Raw genomic sequence first — 20,415 nt, 5'->3', positions numbered from 1 at the left:
GAAGGGACCCTATCACAGCCAGCTAGGGATGCTGTTAACTATTTTGCTCCAAAATTTCTATTTTGACCCTGGAACACCGTACCACATCTCTGGCTTTCCCTCCAACCTTTTAGCTGGTTTTTTCTGTTCATAACTCAGGCTGTTGCAGGAGGTGGGTTAGCTCTATCTGTATGTCTACATCCTGCCTAGCCAGATGTCACTGCACACAATATACCCATTCTGGGGAAAATGCACTGTCAGTAATAATCCAGGAGAATGAGGGAGGAGACCTATGTGGTTTGACCTCAGCCAGAGAGAGAGTTCATAAGAGAAAGACAGAGCATTACCTAAGAGTGTTTTTTTCTTCACTTCTTTTTTCTGCATTTCCACACCTTAACCCTACTCTACCAGAGCCTGGTGCAGTATATTTCCACTGGCTACTCAGCGTGCCGTAGCTGTGCTGTGGCCAGGTTGAGCTGGGAGGAGAGCTGTCAGCCCACAAACTGGGGAAGGCAATGCAGACATGGCACTACATTTAGCCCTGGACAGGCAAGGAGAATGTTCTTGCAGCTGCTGTTGCTCAAAGCACAATTTGGATCCTGGTAGAGGGGACTGAATAACTTCTAGTTTTCAAGAAATATAAGTGACAACCTATCAACCCCAGCAACTGGTTTCTATCAGCTTATATTGGTTACATTTTCAAAGCTATGTTCAAAAGGAAAAGGGCAGAAAACCTAATGCTTCAATGATACAGTCATTTGCTAGATTCCCTTAATAAGCCAGCTGTGAATAGATGAAATTGCTTTGTGAACCTGCTGCATGGAGCACACGTTCTTTGCAGCTTTCTCATGCAGAGGAATAGTTACTGAGGTTAGAAGATGCCCTGTGGAACAACCAAACAATTCTGCCACCCATACCCCAAGCTCAGGTAACCCCTTTGGAAGGGTGTGAAGGAGGAGTGCATGCAGAGAGGTTATTTTCACCTCTCTCTAGCCAGACCATGCACCTATAGCAGCGATGAGGGCAGGAAGCTAAGCCAGATAGGGGAGAACAAAATAAGTGCCAGTTTGATATACGAGTACGTAGCAAGTTTTAAGCCTGGCTCCTGCCCTTTTCTGTGTGTAATAAATGAAATGACCTTCCAGTTAAAGTGTAAGAGATTGAAAAAGACAAAGCAGAGCAGTGAGGCCCTTTTTTCCCAGTGTATACGTATATTAGAATTCTGCTCTCACACTCTTGCAAAGGAAAACTGTAGCTTGAAGAGAAAACAACATAGCATTAAGCCATCCTGGTGTCAAATATTGTAAAAGAAAACAGTTAACGACACTGCATTCTCATTACCAGCTTTGTGTATAATAGCTTCCCTCTCTCATACCAAACAGGATTTCTTAGTGCTCTTTTGTGCTTAACTCTCCAACTTGGCAATTCCACCCAGCCCCATGCTCATAAACTGTAACTCCTTTGTCATTCCCAGGTATTTTCTGTGGGTTTTGATTTTATTGTGACCTGAAACTACTTTATGACTGAGTTCTACTGTTGTTCTGTGTACAGTGGGTAATGAAACACCTTTATCAGTATCTGCATCTTTTGGTTGTTTCTTTTTTTTTCTCTCAGCTTAATGACATTACTGTGAGCACCACTGGGACTGTTATGCAGATGTGCTGCATACCAGAGAAGTTGCTGCTTCAGGATAAGCCATTACTTTTTGTTGCCCCCACAGGCCTGGGAAAGATAGCTATTACAAACAACTTCCTGCAACAGTTACCTCATGAAAAATATGTTGTATGTCAAATTAACTTCTCAGCACAGGTCTCAGCTAATCATACCCAGGACATCTTCCTAACAAAACTCGAAGGGTATCCTGAGTTTTAATTAAAATCAAATATGTAATTGTGCTCAGTTTGCTCCACAGAGATCATCCACAAAATAACATTAAATGCTCTTCTTCCATTTATGACAGAATAAATGAAAGCTGATTTGTTTCTCTATGTAATGTTTATTACCGGGGAAACTACATTTTAATTGATGTTGACAAAGATTCTGATTTATGGCATATATGGAATAGCACATAGTCCAGAAAGCATTTCTGCTTAACTTTATCTTCTTAGATGTTTTTGCTTTAGGAGAGTGAATCAGCTCCCTGTCCCTGGATATTCTTCAGTCTAAAGCATATTAAAGGGAATCACCAGATTGAGTCCCAACTAGTAAAGAGAGCCATCTGTTAGGGAAAGATCTGAGCAGTAGGCTATATATGGTACTTGCCAACCCACGGAGGGCAAAAAGATCAACTGGAAGAATGGCAGCATCCAGGGGATTATATGTAGAAAGTGGCTAGCTCACCAGCATCTAAATCATGCATTTTTAATTCATCACATGGCAGACAAACAAGTCAAACGTTAATTGGCATGATAAAAGGGAGCTCATAGTGTATTCTGCACCTTTCAATACCAAGAGCCTTGCTTGCCAGACAGCCTAGACAAAACCTCGAACTTCATATTTGCAAGCACCAGAAATGAGATCCGTGGGCAGTATCACACCTCAATCAATGCAAAATAAATAATTTTTTTAAAAGGGAAAGTACTTCAAATGCTCTGTGCAAGCATGAATCTTTAGGAATGTTGGAAATTTTATTTTTGGTGCTAAAATTTAGTGTAATAATTGTAGCTTCCCTGAGCAAACAAAACTAAGAATTTGACTCATCTGTGACATAAATAGTCCAAGTATAAAAAGAAAGAATTTTTATGCACACTCGAGTTTGATAAATGCTATTATGACAACTGGCAGGCTGTAGTGAATGGAGAAATATATCCTACCTATAATACAAAGGACTAGAAAATGCCATAAGGGTATTTGCTGTGGGGCTTACAAGTCACAATCATTTTGATCTCTGAATAGTCAAGATAAAACCACTTGCTCCATGTATTTTTGTTTTATATTTGTATTTTTCTATAAGCTGTATTTTCAAAGTCTGTCATAAAACCCCAAAATGTTAAAGTAGCTAGACAAAAGGTTTGGAATAACTAGACATCCAAAAATTATCTGTCTCAATCCTGACAAGGTCAGCATAAACTCTCTGAGGAAGCTGCCCTGTTTTAGCCCACACTAAAACAGGAATTTTTATCTTAAAAGAGAAAAATTCTCAGAAGGAGACACTTTTCAATTTATCAAAGTGCATATGCAAGAGTACAGCAGGTTCTAACAAAGTGCCATTGTGTAAGGTGCAAAGTGCAATATAGGGATGGTCAGTTTTTGATTACTAGCATTTTGATTTTCCACTTCATAAAAATTATTTGAGAAGTCCATGTGTTTAGTTGATAGATTGCAGTGGATTATCTATGAAATTAGTGAGATCATGCAGATTCTGAAAAATGTAATATACCTCTAGAAAAATCTGTTAAATATATTTTTAAATGCCTTTCATGCTTTTTCATATCTGTTTCTGAGCCAAAAGCTGCTGAAGGACCTGAAAGATGGTCTTCCAAAACGATATTAAAGAAGTAGCCTTTTTTAATGAGAGACACCAACAATCCAGTTTAGATAATTTTATGGCCTAGATGATATTTCTTCTCTGATTATGCTTGGCCAAGATCACTCAGGATTAATTCTTAAAGACCAGGATCATTTCCCAGAGTTACTTTAACCTCCTCAACTAAAGCAGATAGTGAATATTGCAGAAACATTTACTCAGAGTGCGCAAATCTTGGATGCATGCAACTACAAGCATTCCTGAGAACAAAATCAAACTGTATTATGGGTGCTGCAAGCTTAATTTTAAGGTTTTGATCGCAGAGACTTGTAAAAGCAAAGAACAGAGAAACTATTTTTGTAATAAAGGTCACTGTATTTTATTAACGTTTTAATTGCTACACATCTGCTACTAAGCTAGAAGCCCCAGCACCAAGGATGTTGTATTTCATGTAGTAATCAACACAACCTAGTGCTGTAAATGTCAGTGGTGGAATAACACAGCACCCAACTTGGACCTCATGGTGTAGGTGGCTCTCATCTTGAGGTGGATGCAGTGAAAATTAGATGTGTGGAAACAATTTGAAAAATTCAGCCTAACTAGTAAGAGAAGGCTGTGGGTGGTCATGGCACTAGGGAACCCCCCCAAAAAAACAACTCCAGCGCAGATACTCATGGCTGAGGACCAAGGGTGAGGCTGGACAAAGTGCAGGGCTCTCCTGGGGGCACAGTACTGGAGTAAGACAAAGAGAGCCAAATGAATACAAGTCCCTCTGGACAGCCATCAGCTGAGAACAAGGAGGAGGGAGGTGATGGCCCCAGAGAAGGGAGGAGGAATGAGTTGGTCATGATTTTCAGGCAGAGTGGAGGCAGCAGGAGATTGTTCAGGCAGCAGTGCACAAAGTACCTTCAGCGTAGCAAACAGTGCCAAACTGCCTGATCAAAAAGACATTTAAGCTACATTCAGCACAAGGCAACTTTCTGGTCTACAAAAAAAATCAGCTAAAGGAGAACCCAACCTGGATCTGTCAGCGTGATTCAGCCAGTGATTATTTCATTAAGTATTTGATCAAAAGACTCAAACTTTCAGGCAGTTTGTCAACTGACTGAAAATGAACACCAGACATCTGACTACATGACTGAAGTAATGTACTGAATTAAACAGTCAAATAAATAAGGAGTCTAACAGAGAATGCAGAGTGTGCTCTCAAAAAATGAGATTTCTTTCACCCCTCATGACAAAGATTAGCTTTCCTCTCTTTAAACAAGTGAGGAAAGACACCCTGTACTTCATTGCCTGTGTCTACTTGGTTCTTAACTTGTCCAAATCCTCCCTGCTGAAAGGCAGTGAGGGAAAGGCAAGGGTGGCAGTGTACCCTCTTCTGTGTCAGTCAAAATGCTCTGGCCTGGAGCATGAGATGAGCTCTGCAGGGGCTGGAGACACAACTTCTTCTGTGGAGCTTTTCTTGTGCTGCCTCTCTCCAAGAGCAGACTGCACTTACTCACCTGCTGGAGCAAACATGGGTGATTTCCATAGTTTGATTACAGCTTCTGTTTTGAAGTTCTTTGCTGAGCTCTTTTACCATGCCTTGGTGACCACAATTAATTAATTCTTAAAAAGAATAGGGATGTCTTTGCCAAGAAGCTTGTCTCAAGACAGGTCTTTTTGGGGTGTACACTCAGGCTTCTGAGTGGAAACTTAACTGCATGCAGCAATATTTTCTCTCTGAGCTTATAGGCAGGTTGCACTGTTAAAGCTGTCACTTCATGCCTGCTTGGGGAATGTAAAATGCTGTACTGGGGGTGCTCTGCAAGGAGCAAACCAGAACCTTTTGAGACTTCTATGCACAGCCCTCTGGTGAGAAAAGGAATTCCAGATACAAGTCCTGTCTGGAGAGTTAGTGATTAGTACAAACCTTTGCTGTGTTTCCTCCAAGAGACCAATAAGGAAAAGTGACCATCCTTATGAGCATATCTGGGCCCATCAGGCACCACTAGAGCTGACATGTGCTGCTGGCCCTGAGACGCAACCTTATGAGAGATTAGAATATAGACAAAACCTTTCCCAAGGTGGATTTCCCAGCCTGCAGAGATTCAAAAAGGTGAACTGAAAAATGAAACATGTCTGTCTTTGGGAAAAGGCTTTCCCAAAACTTCTCCATATATATTCCTGTGGATTTCTTTGGTGCTCAACTTCAAGCAGAACACAGCCTGAAGGTATCCTCTGAACTCCCAATCCCTATTTTTCCTTTGATGTAAAGAAACTGCTTGAGAATCCATGGCTGTCCAGCTGTTGCACATGGAGGAAAAATGACCTGCTCTGAGTACTGCAGGCAGTTCTCTTCATCGCCAGAGAGAAGCCGCTCACAAATGCCATCCTGTTGGTATTTCTGCAGGGAGCCCTCATCCAGAAGATTTTAGAACACATCTTACTCATCTACGTGAGTTACCACTTCTATTTTAGGCAAGAGGCCTAAGTTAAAATAAAAATTAATGTTTGTTAACTTCCCTCTTATTTATGTTTGTTAGCTTTTCTCTTATGCACAGTGTATATTACAATGAATTAAAAAATAATAATAGCTAATCACGGCTTGGCAGGGATTTTTAATGGATTTAATTTTTCTCTATCATGCTTACATGTAATCTCTAAAATTCAGTGTTTTATGGGCTTGTTATCACTTGTAGTGTGTGCAGTGTGTGCCTGGAGTGCTTCCAGGATAACTGTGGGAATTACAAATTCCCCCAAGAACAACAGGTGCTGGTTCCCATCCCCAGGCCAAGCAGCACATGTCTTGTGTCTGTGTCTGGCTGGTTTAGTGTAATTTACATCATGGGAGTTTTTGTCCTTCCCACAACCACTTTGAAGGAAGGGAGCATTTACTGGAATGAGTTACATCACATCATCTGTAGGTGGCCTGGAAACAATGCTCAGACTCAGCCCTTGAGCTGCCCTTGTTGTGCTGAAGCTGACAGACCTCACATGCTTTTTTGTCAAAATGAAAGGTGGCCGCCTTTCATCACCTTGTGACATATTACATACAAAATGACCACATTATTGCACATGAAATAGGAGAACCTGAACATTGCCCTATGTGGGCATGAGTGATGTACGTGTCAGCTGTGGAGGGGATCAGGGCAGACTGGGGTTCATCATTCTACCCACACAGGTCCTGCCACAGTCCGGAGGGGGGTGGCTTTTTATAAAGCATGAATCCATTGTAATGCTCCAAAATAGTGAGGATTGTTGGTCCATGCAGTGCAGAGAGCAATGTTGCTATGGTAACAAGTTCTGTATAATTTTTTGTGTGTTTCTGTAATAAAATATATATATATATATATATATATGTGCATTACTTTTATTAGATTACAGTACCTTCAAAAAGCATTGCTCAGCTTTTTACCTCAGAATCAACAGTTTAATTTCAGACTGGGTCAGTACCAAAATGATGATCATTATTATTCCAGATGTTTTTTTGGTGGCCTTTGTGAATTTACTGACAGTCCCAGCTCAATAGATAGTGACAGGTGTCTACACTATTAGTGTCTACTACAATTAGTACTAATTGGCACCTCTATTGGCAGTAGAGGCTGGCTAGGGATTTAATGGAGATGAGAGATGAACATGTGCTCTCTGAGTTCTTCCCTTCTTTCCCCAAATAAGGAGCAAAACACATCTGAAATAAGTCTTCATGGTCAAAGTAAAGAAGAAAGTTTCAATATTTATTACTTGGTTTGTTCCTGAGTGGTGGCTTAATGGAAACATTCAATCTCTGAGACTTCCAATTTGGCACTTCTCAGGTGAAATTTTCATTACTAGTCTAATTTTTTCCAGGTGCACTTCTGCAGCTGCAATGTATTGTGCCATAATTTAGCACCTGCAGTTCTTTCTAACAGCAAGAATTTCCAGCCAGGAAAACAAAGGTTGGGTCCAGCCTTGATTTAAATAAATAAAATTTTAATAAACAACCCTATCCTATAAAGAGCAACAACGTGCTTTTAAAGGTTTAATCAAGCAAAAGTGTTAACAATACGATACTCTTTGTTGATAAGCTTTAACAAAAAGAGGAAGGAATCTCTGTGTATTGCATTTTAACGGATATTCTATAAGACTGTTTGCTTAATTGTTATTCTCCTTTGTAGAGAAATCTCACCCATTTGTTAATTTGTTTCTTTTCTTCTTACGCCTGACAAACAGCTCTAACCATGTTAAATTGTTTGCTTGTGATAGGGGAAAGGTTTTTTTCATTTATGCCTGTGAAGTTAGTTGAAAGTCTTAGAAACGTGAAATTTATAGTAAGTTCAAAACAGGCGAATTACACTCCAAGTAAGTGTTGGCAGCTCTTTATCTTTTCCTTGTTTTCCATATTTAATTCCACCCTTGAAAGATGGAATGTGCATCATTTCCCCATCGTCTCTCCCTGGTTCACATTGAGTGAAGTGTTTTGAATTAATTATGTTAAATTATTAATAGCTCAAGATTTGAAAACATTACAGGATTTGAGTAATGTTTTATCAGGCCATAGCTGTATGATAATTCTGACGTTTTCATAGAGTAGAGTACACTTCCAGCTGATAGGTAAAAATTATGACTCTATGCTGAAAGCACTGAGATCAGTTCATTGTGAATCATAATAAAGTAATGAACATTTAAGCTGCATATTAGAAAAAAGCTCTTGTTAATGAATAGACTCCAGGAGAAACAATGAAAGCAGCATTTCTTAGGCCGTGTAAAATGAACTGTATAGATATATAGAATATAAAACAGCTCCATATTGGTATGGAAAAGAATGGCATAAGAAGTCTTCTCTGCATCTAATTCCTGTGATACTCTGATACCAGGTATTATCTGATATATCACCTCTATCTGTCAATAATTCACTGATGACTAACTTACAGTCCATTTGTCAAGGAAAATGGAAAATACTGTTAACACTAGGCCCTCAAAACATGGCTTTGAGCTGCTAGAATTATTCTAGCAAATACAAAGTTTATCTTCTGTTAAATCTCCCTGACATTTTAACTAGGGCTATAAAATAAATGGTCATCTAAATCAAATTGTATTAATTTCAAGTATTATTTTGAACCCATTTTATGGCTCTACAACCATCCAAGAGCATTTAAGGGAGAGGCGAGACAGCTGACAAAAGACCCTAGAATTAGTTCTATAATTATTTGCACGGGGAAAATGGCTCCTTTCCACAGCCAGACCATAGGGTACTTCTTGATACATTTTACCAGCCTCTTGTAATAAACCCTGAGGAGGCATTAAAGAGCCAAGTATAGGTTAGACTCACAAAACAGACACTGGCACTTAGCACTCATTTCAATCCCCCGCAGTGTTTGGATCCTGCCTCCCCTGCTCTGACTGGCTCCCTGGTAGCCGGTGCTTCCCTGCTGGGGACCCAGGTTCAGGCCACCCGTCCTCCTGGGTGGGAGGGAAATGGGACTTCTGCCATTTCTCAGGAGAGCTGCCCTAACCAAGGCATTTTCCTGGGGCTGACATAGTTCCTTTTCTTGGGTTAAGCAACCAGCTGTTACAAGAGTGGAGGGATGCCTGACTTTCCTTAAGCTGATTTTGCCTTGCTCTGGTACTTGAAGTCTCCTGGTGTATAAGGTCTTTGTATAGAAGCATTGGCAGGTGGTGGCTTGGAACCTGTTTTTCTCACTATATGGAGAAGCCTCAAGCACCCAGCTTTGAGCTGTGGTTTCCTTAAGAAGGCAAAGTGCCTAAAAGCTGTGTGTGGCATGACCTAAATCTTCCAGGTGGATCCAGACCCATCGAGTAACAAGCCTTAGTATAAGAGACAAAATATGTATACATCTGTCCTTGTATATCTAACCATAAAGGATTGTATTTCCTAAGGTATTTAGACATCTGTTGAGTCATGTAACTGCTAAAGTGATTTTCAAATGTACCTTAGTAGGTTTGACAGCCAGTTCTTATTTCAAAGAGTTATTTAGACAGCCAGTGAGATATTCAAAGCGTTTATCTATTTCTCTGAGTATTGTACTGAAAAACCCAGCCCAGACTTTTGCAGGCAGAAGCATGATGCTGTTAATATGCATCTATAACATAAAAACACCCATTCACTGACCATTTTATAATGTATTCTATAGGTCTTGGCATCAGATTCAGTATTCACAAGGTATCATGCAGGACTGGGCTTTGCCAAGATGCCCTACATATTCTTCAAGAGAAGCAAATTCTTTACTTGTCTTCTAGCCAGTAAATTGAGGTTGTTTCACCACTTTCATCCTTGCTATCTGATAATTCAATTCTGCCTCCTGTCCTATTCCTAGACCCTCCTGTGTGTTAGGCATTTCCCAGGGATCCAGCACAACAAGTTAAGCTTGAGAAGAAGTAGAATCAATACCTTACTTTTGACTCCTTAGGTTATATAGTACCCACACTGGAGCACTATCCTTTTTCTGACACCCCAACCTGTTATTTTTGTTGGTTGGGGGGGAAGGAAAAGGGGGGAATTTTTTCAAGGCCTGTAATTAATTTTTTTTTTTGTCATACTACATGCAGAAATGCAGGGAAGAGTCATAGCTCTCTTCCATTTATGTTGCTACTTCACAGTGTCCCAAGTGTTTGTGATGCAATCAGGACACAGGCTGGTAGATCTGAAGCAGTCTGCTCCATGGTTGCCTTTAGCTCAAGTTCTCTCTGTCTTGTAATTAGCTGGAGTGAATACATCTCCCCAGCAGCACACTGTGCACCACAACATGCTTTGGAATGAGGTGCAGGACTCAAAATAAAAGCATTTTACTCAGGGTGCCAAAGAGGCTACTGTAGATGCAGCACCGAAATTCACTTATTATAATCCTTCTTGCCTAATTAATTCCATTGATACATTCAAGTTCATCAGAGTTCTGTTGACAGTCTTTAACAAAGGGTTTTTCTTTTCTTTTTTTTTCTTTTTTTTTTTTGTTTAAACTGGAATAGTTTTATTAGCTTGTTTACTTCAGAACAACATGCCACCTTTGATTAAACTCCATGTGGATTTATAACTATGTCCTCCCCATGTTTCTGTGACCTTTACGGCACATCTGATAAAAATAAAAGGTCATGGATTCCAAAAGAACTGGTTCTAATAATAATGTCAGGCAGGCTCCCCAGAAAGTGTCTGATTTTCCTTCTTTCTTTTCTTCTTTTCTTTTCTTTTCTTCCAATCTCTCTCACTCTTTTTTTCTGCTTTTTCAAAGTGAGATGAAAATTAACATGAATAAAATTAATGGTTTAATTTTACAGAAGAAAGAAGAGGGTTTACAGTGCTCCACCAGGGAAAAGGGCTTTTGTCTTTGTTGATGACCTAAACATGCCTGCCAAGGAGAAATATGGTGCCCAGCCTCCCATTGAACTGCTGCAGCAATGGATTGACCATGGCTACTGGTTTGACAGGTGCAATAAATATTAATTAGTGTGCTTGGCTACAGAGGAGTAATGATATACACTGTTTCTCTGAAGCGTTAAATTGTAGTGTTAGTCTTTTATAATTCCTCATCTTCTCAGTCACAACAGGAAAACACTCTGAGTTACACGACTCCCTGTATAGGAAAAGGAATAAAGGCTTATATGTTGCAGTGAATTACAGCATGAGAAAGCCAAGCCTATAAGGGAGAACGGCACAACACGCATTTTCATGTTTTTGAGAAAACACTGTCAGTATTTAAGCCAGCACAAAACACTTTCAAATAAATTTTTAGTTCCTGGTTGTTAAGGACTGAAACAAAATAATTTGTCTTTCAGCAAATGACTTTGAGGTTGGAATGCAGCTGAAGATGTTTTTCTAAAGCACAGCCAGCATTTAGGAGAAGAGTGTGTAATAGACTCAGGCACTTTTCTGCATGATTTGTGGTAATACTGGTTGTTAGAAAGACTTCAAATTCTTCCTTTTTTATGTCTCATATATATGAACATTAAATAAGTATCTATTGTTTAAAAGTGAGACTACTTGATCTGAGGCTTTGAAAAAAAAACTAAATTGGAACAGGAAAAGTAAAATAGCACCTAGTCTAGCACTTAGCCTTTACAGAGCTCAGCTATTAGAAAAATGTAACCATAGTTTATGATACACTTAATTATATACACCTAAGGTATAAAACACCTGCACTTTACCCAAAATAATAGGCTGTTAATTAAGAACTGGTGCTTCTTGCATGATTTATTATTACTCTAGTTTGCAATTATGCTTAAACCTCTCATTAGACACATTACTGTACTGAAAATCTTGTTTTCTAGTAATGCGTGTTTAACATTGTATTATAACTTTACATGGCAGTCTCAGACTGTGATCCCTCTGTGCTTTTCAGGAGAGAGGTATGAAAGTTGACAGGTACTGTCTGCATTTCAATTGGAACTCCTACCTTCTTCTTTACCCTAAATCAAATAAAATAAAGGCTGCAGCTTTTCTATAGTGCAATACAAAAGAGTAAGGAAATAGAAAATGAGAAATGTGGGTGTTTTCAAATCTGATGTTTTCTCAAAACTATAGAAGGTTTCTTGATATTTTCAAAGTGGATTTGTACTTGAAGCTTAAAACATTAGGTAGAACCTTTTTACCATTTTATACTGAACTTGAGATAGTGTGATTGAAATGGATGGAATTTTGCTGGTCCAGAATCCCTTGTTTTCTAACAAATACAACAGAATTTCTCTACCTTTAGGAGCAATAAATCTTTTCATTGTCAGAAATGCTCATCCTCCCCTACACTCTGTATAAGCCACGAGATGGAGGTTAGGAAGAAGCAGATGGGGACAATGAGAAAACAAACTCATGCCATATGAAACACAAAGGTTTTGCTCCTTTATAGACTCAGAATTACTTGTGCTTGTGGGTGCACCTTGTCACTTGTCAGCCTGTTTGGATAAGCAATATACACAGAAAGAACAATTCGAGCAAGATGGTCTTCACTGGATAAAAACAACAAAGCATTAGTTACCTGGGAGGCAGAAAGACTGGCATGTTTTTTCCCCCAATGGCAGTTTATAACAAGCAAATATTTGCTGATAATGTCTGACAATATAGCCACAGGAAGAAGCAGATGAGGTAATTCTAGGTAGTATTCTTTACTGTCAGAAGGAACCATGGCTTTCTAAGGTGATTAAACTGTTGGTGGCAAAGCCATTGAGGATGCTAAATAGGAAAGATTTCCTAGTAAAAGACCCACTACTGCCTCAGAGGCGGCTTTCTGTCACACTATCTGCGAGGTAACTGCAGACAAGGAGAAAAGCTCCCGATTTCATGCAGGTAAGAAGTCCCAAGGAAATTGTGCTCCTGTGTTTTCATTTTCCAGCAGGTCCTGCTCCCTGAGAACTTGTGAACCAGTTTTGACACAGCAATTACAGTCTCAGAGATGTCAAAGCACCCCAGACACAGAAAGTGTGACCCCAGTGAGGGATGGATGGGAGTGGTGCAGCAGTGAGCCCACATGTTGTGTGGTGGGGTCTTTAGGGTGGAAGGGCTATGGAGGACATGGTACAGAACCCAAAGCTGTAGAGCTGGATAAAGGGGTGAAAGATCCCTTGGTTCCCCAATCTGTAAAACAAATAACTTTTATTCTCATAAATATTCAAGAGAGCTTTGCAACTACTTGACTGGACATTCTGTTTCATGGCATATTTTCATTTCTCTACTGGCCTGTCTTTCTATAAGTTTCTTTCTATAAGTCTCTTAAAGATCCCCCTCCAAACTGCTGGAGCCCAATATACCAAGCGCAGACTACCCTGAACATTCCCAAACACGTCAAAGGGAAAAGCAGAAGGTGTAATTTTATTTATACCAGAATTATCCCACATGAAGACTCCTCAATTAATTGCCAGCTCCATCACCCTTGAGCTATCCACACAGGGTGAAGGAACAGGAGCCAGGACTTAATATCCGACCTCTGGAATAACCTAATCTGGCAGAAGATCACAGTTGAGTTCCTTTGAGGAAGCTCCCCTCATGGCATAAGTAACACGGCCCTCTCTTTAAAGGGGATAGTGAAGGGACAGAAGGAGTTAACAAACATGACTCATTTTCTTACAGCTAAGGATGTCATGACTTTTAATCTCCATTCTGGGAATTTGTTTAAAACCTGTTGTGAACCCAGAGGTACACTTATGTTTGCTCATCTAGGTTTATTTGTTTGCATCTGTGTGTATCACTTTCAAGCCTGCTGGGGGTTTGTCTTGAATACGCTAATGAAATGCTTAGATGAACATGTAGATGCCCTGTGCAAATGAGGTGTAGGAGGGGGAATCACAGTGCAGTAATGAGGGAAAGAAGATCTAAGCTTAGGTTTGGATGATGAAGCCTTGCTGGCTGGAGCCACATGTATCGCCAGCAGAAGACAGGTGTACTCCACAGGAGAAGCAGAATAAATCTGATTCTGAGCAGTATCATTATCCTTTTGTATCCACAGCACGTTCGACCGTGTGTTCATTCGTACATCTGTTGTATACCAAGGTCTTTGTACTCCAGCAAGCCTTGAGTTATGTAAGCAGTTGCAGGTCTACACCTAATAGACCATATGTTGCAAACTGCCTCTGAAGTGCCAAAATAAGGAACCTGAAGCAGAAAGCTGAACTGTAATAGGAGTGAGGAAATGCATAGGATGTGTGGAAATGAAAAGGAACAAATCCTGCCTTAAGATACATACTGTGAGGTGGGTAGCTTTTCCCATGATGACAGAAACCTGCTTCTCCTGATGCAAGAAAAAAAAAAAAAACAGTTGTGTGAACTTTTCCCTGTTTTGTTTTCTCTCTCATTTGTCTTCCTCCGAGCCTCGATTGCCCCATTTACTGGCATTGTCCTTGACAAAATTGTATTAAAAAGGTTAAATTTAAATGCAGTACAGCTGAGTCTGACTTTTTTCAGAAGCTGGTCCTACAGCAAATGGTTGAGCAGACAGTCTTATGTCCTCAATTTATATAATTTTAAAACTATGGCTTTTCCATGATGCAATTTTAGTGGTGAATGAGAAACTTAGTGGATGTGTTTCTTAGATGGATCACTCCTGATTTTTGAAGTTGTTTTTTTTCATTAAACAGGAATTGGCCTTTGAACTTGGTGGGAAGGAATGTGTAAGGGAAGAATTTTATAAAGGAAGATGAGATGTGTTCACAGAGTCCTTTGTAGATCATATGGGTGGTTGAATTACTGGGCTGTTTGACTGGACCAGTCTGAGACAGTCATTCTCCCCTCCAGGTCCCTCCCAGGGCAGGCAAACACATGAACTGCAGCTCCTGTTGGTGATGAGCAAACGACAGCCAGACAAAGCCGACAAGGCTTTCCTGACACACTCCTTTCCCAGGTATCCCATAAGACCCAGGAGATATTACATGACACAAAGGTCAGAATTCTGGCACATTCTGTGCAGTATTTTCCCTTCCTGTGAATTCACACAGGTATCCTGGTTTAATCAAGAACCAGCTGGTCATCTGTCCACTACTTGCTTCTAACCACTTTAAGGAAAAAGAAACAGGCGTGTATGTATATATTCATGTCTTTCTTTCTCTCCTCTCTATCTCTCTCACACTCTCTCTCTATCTCTCTCTGTATATATATACATATATATATACATACACACACATATATATATAATTGTAGTTAATATAACACCATACAATACCAAATAGATCTGTGGATGTTTGTGCCATTTTATGTATATATGAGGACAGTAGGGAAGCAGTTCACCATGTGGGACTCCCCATCATAACCGTTTCCATCTAATCAATGGGTTTTCTTTAATTTATTTTATTAAGGCAAGTCTTTTCCTCCTCCATGCCCATCCCTTAAGAATCCTGTGGCTTTGTTTGAAGACTGCAGCAGAGTCTAACCCAGAGATACTGCAGTCTCTTCATATTGGTAAGGGATAAAATCTCTTAACTTGCCAGCCATGGCTGCTGAGGACAAGAGGTCTAGAGCATTGCAGTTTGCATTGCAGACCCACGCAGCTGTACTCAGAAGTGGCAGACAAATGCTGCTCTGCCCTGGTGTCAGGGCTGAGCCCAAGGGTAGACTTCCTGATGCCCCTACTGAGGCTCATGAGAAGTAGCCTGAAGCTACTGGAAGGGCATTTAGGGCAACACAGGGCTTTGCATGGGCTTTGCATGAGCTGCAAATCCTGCCTTAGAATCTGTGCAAACGCTTAGTTGTCTGTGCCATGGTGCTGTCTCTGTTGCTTGTGCTGTCCCAGTTAAATAGTGTTACCCAAGATAACTCATTTAATATGGGTTCAAGCATGTCTCTGGAGACAGGTGTTACAGCAGTGTCTGTGGAGCAAAGTAATCCCAAGGTTGTACACATCCAGGGTTTGGGGTTTTAGTTCAGCTAATGAACAAAAAAATGTCATGAAATGTGGAAAACTAGGGTGGAGATTGACTGAGTTCTCTGCAACTTTTCATCTTCTACATCCTGTCCTTATACCCATTGCTCCTCTGTTCCTACCCTGCCAGTTTTACCCCTTGCTTTCTTTTCAATGTGTGGTTTTTAAAAATGAACCCTCCCGAGTCACACTTTTTCAATTTTAGATATAGCATTTCATACTTTTCTCTCTCATGTGGTTCTGAGAAGTCATAGATATGAAACCAACAACATTTGGTCCCTGGAAATTGTCCCTACCTTCTCCAGGCTGAACTCAGTGTTCAATCCCCAATGTGGACAGAGAAAATAAGATGAGCTACCTGAAAAAGGACTATTGCAAATGGTTTGGGTTCTCTGTAGAACACAGAAGAAGAAGAAAAACATTTTCCTCTTACTCCCCATGTAATAGACACTATGAATCTTGCTACAGCAATAACATATTTCAGCAGCTTCTGAAAATGTAAAATTTATTATTTCTTCATGCAGTCATATTATCATGAGATTATGAAGTTAAATTAATTTATATCATATTTTGAAAACTGCCACAAAAATAAGAAAATAAAAGCATGTTGCAGTCCTTTCTTGGATTTTAGGTTTTGGAGAATATTTACACATAAGAAAGTTTCAGAGTTTTAATCCCCCATCATCTAATGTGCTATTTTAGAAGTATGGAATGGAAGAGAGTGCATCATTCTTCTGTTGATTACAATTGCCCTCTGAGAAAGCTGGTTCAAACTGTGTAAAGGATAGGAATGGGGAGACAAGATTCATATCAGAAAGCCCTTTCTTTCTCTTGATTTGCACCTTGCCACTGAGCTTGAAAAGCCTCTGTGTACACAGAGCTATAATAGAAACAGGCTCACCTCTGATTCCTTAATTTCTGATTTACAGAAGGTTTGAATGTACTCGTCCATCCCTGCCTATCACGATAGAGCTTGTATAATCTGTAAGAGGTTTAGATGTGCTTTTTTTCCTCTGTCCCTCTTCTTGGTGGCCTTGTCACACACAAATCCTTCCTTACATGATGCAAGATGACACCCTTTGTGCTGTCCTGGTCGATTCTTCAGATAGCTACCAGGCAGTCACTGATTGTTTCATCCCCTCAAAGGCAGCATCCAAAGGGCCCCTTGGTCTCTCCCACAATCAGTGCAAAACTGTGCAAGGATTCTAGCTGCATTTCACTCTATTCTTCACTTGCTCTCAATTTCTCTCAGTTCCTGTAATGTGTAGTACCCACCACTTTTTGTTACTTCCCTTGATATCTTACCGTCCCTCTATAGTTTGAGAACACAGACTGCTGGAGGTCACTGATGAATGAACAGCACTTAAATGTTATATATAAAGTCCAAAATTATTATCTCTGAAGGGCTGAAGGGATGGTTTCAGAATTATTAATTTAACATTTTGGGAGTGTGGCTATTTCTACTCATTACATCAGTGCTCTTGGAAAACAGCAGAAGCATTTAAAAGAAAACTGAGATATGCAAAAAAGACCATATCTTCAGCCAAATATTATTTGGTTTCTGGGTTTGGGGTTTTTTTCTATTTAATCTTTTAACAAAATGCTCTGCAATCACTTACTCTGTTATTGCTCTAGTAATACCTGCTGTTTTGTTTCCTAGTCAGAAGTTCTTGCAAACTCAATAGTTGAATTATATATAGCCTTATACCATATATATAGCCTTATACCTTATATATAGCCATCATGAAACACACACTTTGAGTCAGAATCTTGTTTCTTTTCACCAGTATGTTTTCATGTTCAGTCTGGGAAAATTTCAGAGGCAAAGAAGGAGGTTGACTGTAGAGAAAGGTTACACTTTGGTTATTTACTTTCGAAATGAAGCATTATGCATATGATGGCAACCAGCTTTAAAAAGCCAATCTACTTACAGCCTCATAACATGGTGGGGGATTTGAATGAGTCTTCCTAGGAACAAAGGAGCAAAATGTGAAGCCAGGAATGTGGTGTGATGCTGGAACAGTTTCCAAAAAAAGCTGTGTGTGCCCCATCCCTGGAAGTGTGCAAGGCCGGTCTGGATGGACCTTTGTGCAACCTGCTCCAGATGAAGGTGTTCCTGCCCACTGCAAGAGGGTTGGGACCAGATGATCTTTAAAATGCCTCCCAACCCAAACCATTCTGTGATTCTATGAAGGACAGGTTTGTTTCACAGCCCAAGAAGAGAAGGGCACAGAAGGAGCTCTAAGGACAGAGGAGAGGGTGCTTACTGAATGCTTTAAGAGTCTGATGCTTTAAATTGGTAAGGAAATTGAACCAGAGAACAGCAGGTAGGAGTTGGGTTACTTTACATATATATACTCCTTGTGCAATCTTTATGTGTCCAAGCAGTGTGGTTAGAAACCCCTACAAGTCCTGTTGGCTATCTTGATTATTGCGCATTTGTGGAGAGTTGCATGGCAAATCAAAGAGCCTGCAAGTCTTGTGCAGTGATGAGGTCTTGGGTTAAGCAGTGAAAGGTGATCAGTGGTCCTGAGAGAGTGGCAATCACACCCTGTGCATGCCCCTGTCTCTGCAAGGGGAAAAAGAGAGCCTGTGCAAAGGAAGCCTGACAAGGAATCAGAAGACATGGAGTTGCCAAGCACAGCCAATGCATGAATAAACATTTATATTAATTTTATTTGAGAATTCTCACCAACTGTTAATAGTCATTTGCAGGGGAATAACAGTTGTCTGACTTACATTGACAATTAGGAATCTTGTGTGTCTGTGAAGAAAAGTACATCGATCTCTCACCCCCACACAGACTTTGCTGCTCCTCTCTCGCTGCTCTCTGCCTTTAGCCCTGCTAGGTTGGGGTGGCAATCAGACTGTCAGACAGCACCACGTTTCAGATCACAGCAGTGACTCTCTGTCTTCTGCTTTTTTTCATGCGTGAATAGAGAGCCGCGCAATCCTCTCACAGCAAGCCGTAAAGAAGCTGAACCACCAGATGGACTGGTCTAGCACCAGTCACACTGCACTTTTCTATAGCTCAGACTTCATCAACTTCTGCCCTCATCCCAGCACTTCCCCCCCCAACCTTCCCCTCCCCAGGGCATTAGTTTTATCACTTGAACAAAAATGTGGTGAGCCTTTCAAGCCTTCTGACCCTGCAGTCCAACCAGGCTCTTTCTTTGCCCACTGTACATTTTCAGTTGAAATTTAGCAGCAGTATTTTGGAGAACAGAGTTTCAGATCTGTGACATGGACATGTTTTGATTATTTGAGCTAAACGTTGCTGCTGTGCTAGGGTGTAGGGAGAAGAGGAAGGGGAGACAAAAGGAAGAATTGCTCTGAGAAGAGACAAAAGAGAATGAGTTGACTAAATTGCTGCTAGGGCTGTTTAAACTAAATAAAAGAAGCAAGCAAAACAAATGCAAGGGACAAGTACTGATTTTCAAGAGGGAGGCTGCAAATTTTTAGTAAAAAAGGGACTAAGTCTCTGCTCTGTTAGTCAGGTGTAGCTGTGGGCAGTGATGATGGCAAAGGCAATGAAGCAAAGTTCCATAGGAAGGAGTCAGCTCCAGTTTAGGAGCAGAGGGAAAGAGAGCAGCTGGGCTAGTGCAAACATGGCTCCGTGCACAGACTTTCCCCTACAGCTGGTACTGCATGTCACAAAAGAATGGCCTTCACTGGGGAAACAGTGCCCAGTAAACTCCAGTGTCTTGGAGGATGCACGTGGGTGAAGCACATTCTCCTGAATGGTTGGGCTGCCTGTCTGAAGGCAGGCAGGAGGATGGGAGAAAGCAATTTATTCCTTTCATGTTTTTCCTCTGTCTGATTGGCAGACCAGAAATTAGGCCTGTTCCAGTAATTTCTCTGAGAATGCAAATCTTAATTCGCTGTTTGTTAAATGCTTAACTAACGTCTGAGATCATTATTTTAAACTTGAGCTGCCAGAATAAACACTGTCAGGAATCCATTTCCTTTAGAGAGTAGCTCTTCCTGAGAGCAGCAGAGATGCAAACAGTTACCTTTTAATACCAGGCTGTGAAAAGCTCAACCCCCCCAAGCCAGCCCCCCACTTTCATTTGCAGTTAACAGCATTGCCCATCCTTATTCTGTGCGATGACTCTATTCTGCTTTCTGAGGCGCACTTAAAAGCAGAGGGATAGCATGGTATGCTTTATGTTCTCCATTAAAGAGAGTATGTGGTAGGAGAGCAGGCAAATTCGTTGGGTTTCAGGTTTTGGCAAGGACATGAAAGAAAAATTAAGTCATTTTTGGTTTTGATGTAGGAAGGCAGGGTGTGGTACAAGTCAAGGACAAGTTCTTGGTTGCAGCTATGGCCCCTCCTGGTGGTGGAAGACAGAGATCTCCCCGTCCTTTCATGATGGAATCTCCACAGATGCCTTCCCTAACAAAAGCAGGACAATCTTTCCTGTCGAGTTTCTTTCCCCAGGAGCTGACTGAGCATTTGTATGCAGAGCTGACCCTTTTTTGAAATAATATCCAAGCTTAAAAGTTTATCAACCATGTATCTTGCTTTCTCTGACCATACTAACAAAACTATGAGCCAAATTCTGTGTCAAGGATTTGCACCCCAAGGAAGTGAATGCGACTTCTGCATCTTCTGAAGTAAGAAAACAGCACTATGATTATACGATTTTTCCAATA

Source organism: Poecile atricapillus, chromosome W (assembly GCF_030490865.1).
Source record: "Poecile atricapillus isolate bPoeAtr1 chromosome W, bPoeAtr1.hap1, whole genome shotgun sequence".
Classification (NCBI taxonomy): Eukaryota; Metazoa; Chordata; class Aves; order Passeriformes; family Paridae; genus Poecile; species Poecile atricapillus.
Note: the sequence above shows the minus strand (reverse complement) of the source record.